The sequence below is a fragment of the Micropterus dolomieu genome, linkage group LG23, assembly GCF_021292245.1.
Source record: "Micropterus dolomieu isolate WLL.071019.BEF.003 ecotype Adirondacks linkage group LG23, ASM2129224v1, whole genome shotgun sequence".
Classification (NCBI taxonomy): Eukaryota; Metazoa; Chordata; class Actinopteri; order Centrarchiformes; family Centrarchidae; genus Micropterus; species Micropterus dolomieu.
In genome coordinates this window covers 18,983,536-18,991,945 of record NC_060172.1, presented here as the reverse complement: position 1 = coordinate 18,991,945, position 8,410 = coordinate 18,983,536, and the positions used below count along the sequence as shown (strand labels likewise).

At 37.1% G+C, this 8,410-nt stretch overlaps 2 long non-coding RNA genes across 2 annotated transcripts in view; one reads left to right on the top strand and one right to left on the bottom strand.

The window, feature by feature from the left end:
* Window positions 1-3,899, bottom strand: part of LOC123963590 — a 10,821-nt gene extending 6,922 nt beyond the window's left edge. Inside the window, exon 1 of the long non-coding RNA XR_006823217.1 lies at window positions 3,772-3,899. This is a non-coding gene — a long non-coding RNA (uncharacterized LOC123963590). The remainder of the gene's footprint in view (window positions 1-3,771) is intronic.
* Window positions 3,900-4,838: 939 nt separating this feature from the next.
* LOC123963858 lies at window positions 4,839-8,137 on the top strand. The gene is made up of 6 exons (XR_006823271.1): window positions 4,839-4,981; window positions 5,106-5,377; window positions 5,600-5,693; window positions 5,840-5,959; window positions 6,182-6,368; window positions 7,632-8,137. It is a non-coding gene; the product is annotated as an uncharacterized LOC123963858 (long non-coding RNA).
* Window positions 8,138-8,410: the final 273 nt, after the last annotated feature.

Genomic DNA, 8,410 nt, shown 5'->3' with positions numbered 1-8,410 from the left:
GTCTGGGGTGGAGTCTCTATTGTCCTTGACCTGTGTGATATGTTTGGCCTGTTTGATCTGTTGCAGTGCCAAGAAAAAAAATGTCTGTTTGAATTCTTTCATTTCCCATGCTGACAGTTTGTGTAAGAAACCAGTTTTGCAGTTAAACTGCCTGACAGCAGCTGATGGTACAGTATGAGAATTTTGTGCTACAATACAATAGAGATTTCACCTTTTGTAATGTAGTCACAATATATTGTCACAGCAATAATTTAGATTCTGAGTATATATATAATTATGATAAAAACAATTAGCCTCATATTGTTACATTTAGTTTGCTCATGACTGAGTTATTTTATGATCTTGACACTGCAGACCTATTTACTTGTAATTAAAATTTTTCAAAGGAAACATTATTCTGCAATGTCCACATAAGAAGATGAGAGAGCTATTTCCAAATCACAGAATACATTTTTATAAGATGAATAATAATATCAACATTTTATTATGATCAAGGAATAATTATATTGTGAATGCAGGAAAGTTTGTTGGGTGAAGAATTATTACACATCTGCCCACTGAAGCACTCTGTAGTGGCATCTCTTACATGGTCTACAGTACTCCCATTCCCATTTCAGGCTAATCGCATATTTTTACAATTGAAAATACTTTTGAGATATTCAAAATTTATTTTGGTCTTTTTCAAATGTAAAGATAAGTGTCTTGAGCATCGGTCTAATGTTCTGTTCATGTATAGTTTGGAGGGACATAGATTTTTTAAAAATCCTACAAACAATATTCTCTACACATGAGGGAACATGCTTGTCAGTACAGTAGAGTCTGCAGCAAAAATCTTTTTTAAATAATTTTTATATTTTTTTCAGTGAAAAAAATAAAATAACCATTCTCACAATAGGATTTTTTGCATATCATTCAGACCTATTGTGATGACGTACTGATGATGAAGTAAATAGGCCTCTAATGTCAAGATCATTAAAAAACTCACACAATCATAAGTAAACTAAAAGCAACAATATAAGGCTACTTGCTTTTATGATAGTTACTGTATATATAATCAGCCTCTAAATTATTGCTGTAACAATCATCATTCAAGATACTTTCTTTTCATCTGCTAAAGGAATGGGAGTAACTCTCTCTTTCAGTATTTTATTGTACTGTAGTACATACCATCGTCTGCGGTCAGGTACATCAAAAACTGGTTTGACACAAACTGTCACCATGAAAAATGAGAATGAAAGAAATCCAACTGACACGGACAAACCATGTACTGTACATTCAGATATTAAATACGTAAAGAGTCACCAGTTTTTCTGGTTGTGATAGCAAAAACTTGGATAGGTAGTAGATAGGTCTGTCTGCAGAGCAATAACACTTCCTTTAACAATATTTGGTCAGGTCACAGAATCTGATTTAAGAGGTGCCACTACAGAGTGTGTCAGTGGGCAGGTGTGTAATAATTTCTCACAGAACAAACTTTGGTTTCCTGCAACAAAATAATTATTCCTTGATCACAATATAATTATGACATGATCTTCTTATAAATAACTTCTCAGATTTGGGAATAACGCTCTCACCTTCTTATGTGGACATTGCAGGATAATTTTTCTTTGAAAGATTGTGATTGTGTTAATCAAAATATCGCAATATGACTAAGTGCAAAATCCAAATCGCAGGAGCAGCAATTTTTTGATAAAGGTAAAATGTGTTGCAACATACTTTTTAAATGAAGCACATTGGTACTAGAGATGCCCCAGTCTACAAACAATATTCTCTAGACGTGCGGCAACATGCAACAGATAGACAGTCTACTAGAATGCATCAAGACCAAAGGTAGGGGAGACCTGGGGCAATTGTAACATTTTTTACATTTTCCTTAATAACTCACAGACTACTTGAGATACACAAGTCATCTTTTGATACAAGAAACACATATATGTGCACTAATTAATAATGTAATTGATATATTTTCACTTCACAATACTATAACAATTAATTAAATGCAAGAAGTCAGAGTGTTGTAACACTGAAAAATAAGTCATATTAACCCACTGTATGTCAAGTAAAAGCCTAGGGCTACCTCAAAGTAATTACTTTACTGCTAATGTTACTTAAGAGTGTTTTTATATGGTTCAAATTATTTTAGATGTCAGGCATCCTCCGCTAAGTTCTCTGTTCTATCTTCATAAAATTGCTTTTCACAAGTGAACTAGTCATTCTCTTTGGTTTTGCTGGGTCTTATACAATCAACTACTTTAAATCCACTATACAGAAAAACTGAAATTGCAGACTTAGGCTTATATAACATTCACACTTTCTGTTAAACACATATACACACACCTAAAGGATTATTAGGAACACCATACTAATACTGTGTTTGATCCCCTTTCGCCTTCAGAACTGCCTTAATTCTACGTGGCATTGATTCAACAAGGTGCTGAAAGCATTCTTTAGAAATGTTGTATGGAGATTTGTGGGATGCACATCCAGGGCACGAAGCTCTCGTTCCACCACATCCCAAAGATGCTCTATTGGGTTGAGATCTGGTGACTGTGGGGGCCATTTTAGTACAGTGAACTCATTGTCATGTTCAAGAAACCAATTTGAAATGATTCGAGCTTTGTGACATGGTGCATTATCCTGCTGGAAGTAGCCATCAGAGGATGGGTACATGGTGGCCATAAAGAGATGGACATTGTCAGAAACAATGCTCAGGTAGGCTGTGGCATTTAAACGATGCCCAATTGGCACTAAGGGGCCTAAAGTGTGCCAAGAAAACATCCCCCATACCATTACACCACCACCACCAGCAGCCTGCACAGTGGTAACAAGGCATGATGGATCCATGTTCTCATTCTGTTTACGCCAAATTCTGACTCTACCATCTGAATGTCTCAACAGAAATCGAGACTCATCAGACCAGGCAACATTTTTCTTCACAAATTGCTTTGCTGCATACCTCGGTTGTAACGAGTGGTTATTTCAGTCAAAGTTGCTCTTCTATCAGCTTGAATCGGTCAGCCCATTCTCCTCTGACCTCTAGCATCAACAAGGCATTTTTGCCCACAGGACTGCCGCATCCTGGATGTTTTTCCCTTTTCACACCATTCTTTGTAAACCCTAGAAATGGTTGCGCATGAAAATCCCAGTAACTGAGCAGATTGTGAAATACTCAGACCGGCCCGTCTGGCACCAACAACCATGCCACGCTCAAAATTGCTTTCCCATTCTGACATTCAGTTTGGAGTTCAAGAGATTGTCTTGACCAGGACCACACCCCTAAATGCATTGAAGCAACTGCCATGTGATTGGTTGATTAGATAATTGCATTAATGAGAAATTGAACAGGTGTTCCTAATAATCCTTCAGGTGAGTGTAAAACACAGATCATTTTATACAAAGAACATTGACCTATCTTAATTGATGATTTGTTTATACTAGAACAAATCCATTTCTTTTAATACGCCCTTTTTTAATGTAGTTTTACATTTAAATTTAGTGAAATATGTCCACTTTCTAACAAAAGTAGTCAACACAGACAAACAAGCTGCTTATCATGTGGCTTGGAACATCAGTGAACACAGTGTTACAATTGCCCCCGATGTTGCAGCCATGATAAAATCTTGTATGCCCGCTAGCCACAACTATACTAGCATAGTGTTAATTGTTGATCCATAACCTAGAGATGAAATCTATGTTTGTTTAAATTTGTAGTAATTTAAACTTTAGACACCAGAAGAAAAATACTGCACATCCAAAAAGTTACTTTCATACCTCAAAATTAGTATTTTGTTAAAAACTTCTCCTGCGGTGAAATGATCCTGCTCCTTTTCCACAGGCAGAGAGAGAATCCTACTGAGCATGTGCAGTCATCACTCTAGCTTGTTTCTGTTGAGTGTGTGAAATTGAGTGTGTTACAATTGCCCCCTGTTACAATTGACCCCAGTCTCCGCTACAGTTTAGTCATATCTGATTATTATTGGTAATGTAAAATAAAACATACAATTTGACGTCACGTTTTCGTATTTTTATAAACTCATCATCTAATTTAATTTTGTGAGAGTTGTTGGGTCTACATTACAAAATAATTTAAAAAACTGTTTTTATTATTTAATTTCAAAACAATGAAGTGACTGTTTCAGTGTTTTTGAACTGTGGATTAATTGCAAAGCAAAGATTAATTGCATCACACTATGAGAAAAAGCTTTCTACAACTGTTTATTCATAAAGTAAACACGTTGCGTTACATCGCGATGCAGACCTGCAGTGAAAAGATAGAAAAGACAGACGCATGCTGTGTTTAACTCTAAAGCTCAGTTAGTGGGGGAGAGTGACAGATTTAAAAGCCGTCACAAAGAGTGTCACTGAGTAAAACCCGTAGCTGTGACTTCGGGCATGTTCACTGGTGTAACATGGACACTGGGCTGCTTGTTATCATCAGATTGTGAAATTTATTGCAGCTTCAGTAATATTGGCTGCCTTCCCTTCAACATACAGCTCCGCTGCTCAACAGAGCAAATGATAGGCTATTATTCGCGACTTGTAACTAATCAGATGTGATGCTGTAGCGGGACATTGAGCAAGACAGACAGAGAGAAGCTGTTAGATCAGAGCTGAAGTAGCACATTTGATCCAAACTGTGAGTTTACTAAAGTGGTAACTGAAGGGAAAAACATTTGCATATATTTAGTCAATAAATGTATTAAACACAGTCACCAAATAACAGAATTACACCCAACCAGCTGTTGAATTGGTACAAAAATTAACTTTCACGCTCAACACAATTTGTTTTTTTATGTTTTCTGCTGTGTTTATCAGGCAGGCTGTGCAATGATGTCTGGGTTGGCTGCTCTGTGTCTCCTGCTCCTGCAGACAGGAGCTTTTGGGTTTAGGATCCTACTTGATGTAAACTCTCTGAGTCATCAGGAAATCACTCAGATAGCGATCTTAAATATCACCGTGCAAGTGTGCCGAGCTCTGACCTGTAAGGATGAAATTCAACCAAATTATACTGACTATTTATTTTAAATGGTGGTGCCTGTATTATTAATAAATGTGATTTTCCACTGCAACAATGACTGTCTGTGTGTGTGTGTGTGTGTGTGTAGCCGCAGCATTTTACGGCCAAGTCTGTTGCTGATACCTGTCAAGCAAATTCATCCAACAGCTTCATCCAAACGATCAGTTTAATCCAAGATAAAAATCGAGATGTAGACCTTCAGCATTTGTCTGACCCACCCTATCACTTTGACCATGAGAAATTTTCCGGGGGAGAAGAAAAATCATCACAGATGGATTATCAGCTGTGAAAGCCAGCAACAAGTTATAGAACTTTGGGGCAGCAAGAGAACAACTGGGCACAATCTTACACACTTTACAGGTACTTTCTACTCGTTTTGTTTCCATTTTAAGTTTCTCACACAAATGTTAATCAGGTGCAGCAGTGTTATGCCATATGCAAATGTATCAAAACTGTATGCAATGCCATTTGTTTATCTTAGTGAAGAGGTTTGAAAAAACAATCTTGGTATTAAAAGATAATGACAGATGCTGTTTTTGACATGTTGTAAATATTTAACTTGTCTTCCTTTTTCAATAACAGGATTTCTACAGTCATAGCAACTGGGTGGAAATGGAAAACACACTCCCAAACTCCAATCTGATCAGATCAGACACCAGCATCGGTAACATTGCAGGTAATAGTTCATGTGATGTCCGTGTGTTTATCTGTCTTACCAAAACAAAGCAATACAGAGATGAAGAAAGATTTGATGTGATTAGAGAGATCATTTTACAAAACACAACACTGATAAAATATCTTGTGAATTTTCTTTCTCCACAGCTGAAAGCAGAGCAACCTGTCACAACTGTAATGTAGACGACTGCACAAACAACATTTTGGAGGACATCCTGCAGGAAATATTACTTAACTCTGGATATACTGGTGTTTCCAAACCAAATGGTAAATTATTATTAAAATTTCTGCATACCTAAAGAATTGTGTTTAAATTAGAGTACCAATGCCATTTATAAAATTGAGAAATACGTTTGTCATTAGGCTCATATGTCAAAGCTCCATAACAACAAATAGCACCTGTGTCATCTCAATATGTGAAGAAACGACAGTGGTCAATGGTGGTCCCACGTTTGATTCTGAACTAATGACACACAACTGTTCCATTAGGGTCTAAGCTGCTTCTGATGGTGGCTGCACATCTGCTCGTACTGGCTGAGGCTGGATGTGGATCAACTGTGTTAGTACTGACTGACTAGCTAGTACTGGCTGACGATCCAGCGTCTACTCTACTGACAAACTTAAGCATAGCCCTTGTAAATTATAGATAATAATGCTTGCTCATCTCCTTTAATTGGTGAGTAAAAATGTCTCGTGCAGAATGTATCAGAGTAAAAAATTGTTATTATGCTTATTGTTGCAACAATTTGAAATACTCAAGTAAAGTACAAATCTGGAAAAAACCCTACTTAAGGAATTTATGTTCTTGGATTTATACTTGAACTTAGTCTTAAGATCATTTCTGAGTAGGATACTGAGTAGTGAGAGTGATTTTTTTATGTTTAAGGAGTCAACTCACCCAAGTCATATTTTGAAAACAGTTTATTTTAGATTCAAATGGATTATCCCATCCTGAAATATATGTAAATATTTTAGTTGGAGACATTACTGCCATGTCCTGACTGAGATGCCTCTGTAAATACTGACTCAACTCACCCCTGCTCTCCTACTTCTTTCTAATTTGACACACTATTTATAGAACATTGCACCCATTCCCATTACATTGATAATGAAGCTAATGCAAAGTTCACCACAGGTTTGCATGCATATCCATCCTAAACTGCAATACCCCTACAAAACCAGCACGTCAAGATATCATTTTTATGAGTCATACTTAAGATCAAAATTGGTCGTAAGTCTGTTTTATAAATGAGACCCCTGGTTCACTCGCACTGTTCTCATAGTGTAATTGTAGGCCACAGCAACAGCTATTTTCAGAGAAAAAGCTCTAAAACTCACTGGACACTACCTGCTCAGTACCAAACAGCAGACAGACAAATGTAGAGACTAGTTGGTGAACATAGTGGAGCATTTAACAACTAAAGAGCCAAAGATTTGCCTCTGGAATTGATGGAGACCAAACACTGAGCTAAAAGAGAGTTCACATTTGACAGCACCAAATGACTGAAAATGATTTAATTTCTTCCAGTGGTGAGCATCTACTGTATGTCCTGTGTGCAATGTATTAAGGGAGAAACATGACCACATTACATACTCAAAAGCTGCTAGAATTAATTTGAAGTATAAATTTGGGACACAGCTCTAAAAATGTTTTTCAACTATTCGTGATTCCAGGACATCACCATAGTATTCAGATTTCATCCTCTGGGAACTATGAATGTCTGTACAAAATGATGAGTGCAATGCATTTATTAGTTGTTAAGATGTTTTAGTCAAGACCAAAGTGGTGGACCCACCAGCAGACCAACTCTTTGGTCCCTACCATGCTTAAAAGCACACGTTGAAAGAGAAGACTGTGAAAAGCAGTGTGGTAGTCTCTAAAAAAGATGAAGACATAAAGCTGTATGAAACATTTTGTTCCGTTTCTAATGCTGAACAGGAAAATGCAGCCATAGAGGTACGCATGATATATCAAGTACAATTGAGCCTAAAGGTGGGATCAACAAAGACACGTTAAGCTCGAACCATGGACATCTCCACATTACAGCAGCAGATTTGGCGATATCTGCAACCAGTGAGCTACTAGAGGACGTTCGAAAGGCTGCTGGTGACCGAGTATTCCTACAGTATGTAACCCCCATTCTGCATGTTTCAGTTATGTACACTACTGTAAGAAGACAAAGGGATTTAATCTCTATTTTATATGTCTCTCTCCATTCCTTAGGATGATAGGAATCTCCAAAGGCTCCAGTAACGCTCTTTGTATGTTGTTGTTTTGGTTTATGGTGTGTGTATGTGCATACTTAACACTGTAGCTGAGCTGATTTGTTTAAGCTGTTCTGTGTATATAACGAGAGCAATGTAATCAAATTCCTCATATGTGTGCACATACTCTGCCATTACAGCTGATTCAGATTCTTAGGTCTTGATTGAAATAAAGCATGAGTGATGACGTTAAAGCAGTGAGGACTGTCACTTCCTAAATAATCAACAATAAAGTGGGAACACCCTCTGTTTACATACCTTTCACTGATCTAGGCAGGATCTTAACGCCCTGGACTGGACTCAAGTTTTTGTCCTCTGAAGTGAAGTAAAAGGGATGTTTGTGTCTTCAAATTTATAAATTTGTTCTTCATCTACTTGCCTGCAAAACTGTAACTAACTCAATAAAACAATCCAGTGTGTCATGTTTTTATAGGCCTACTGATGATTAAAATA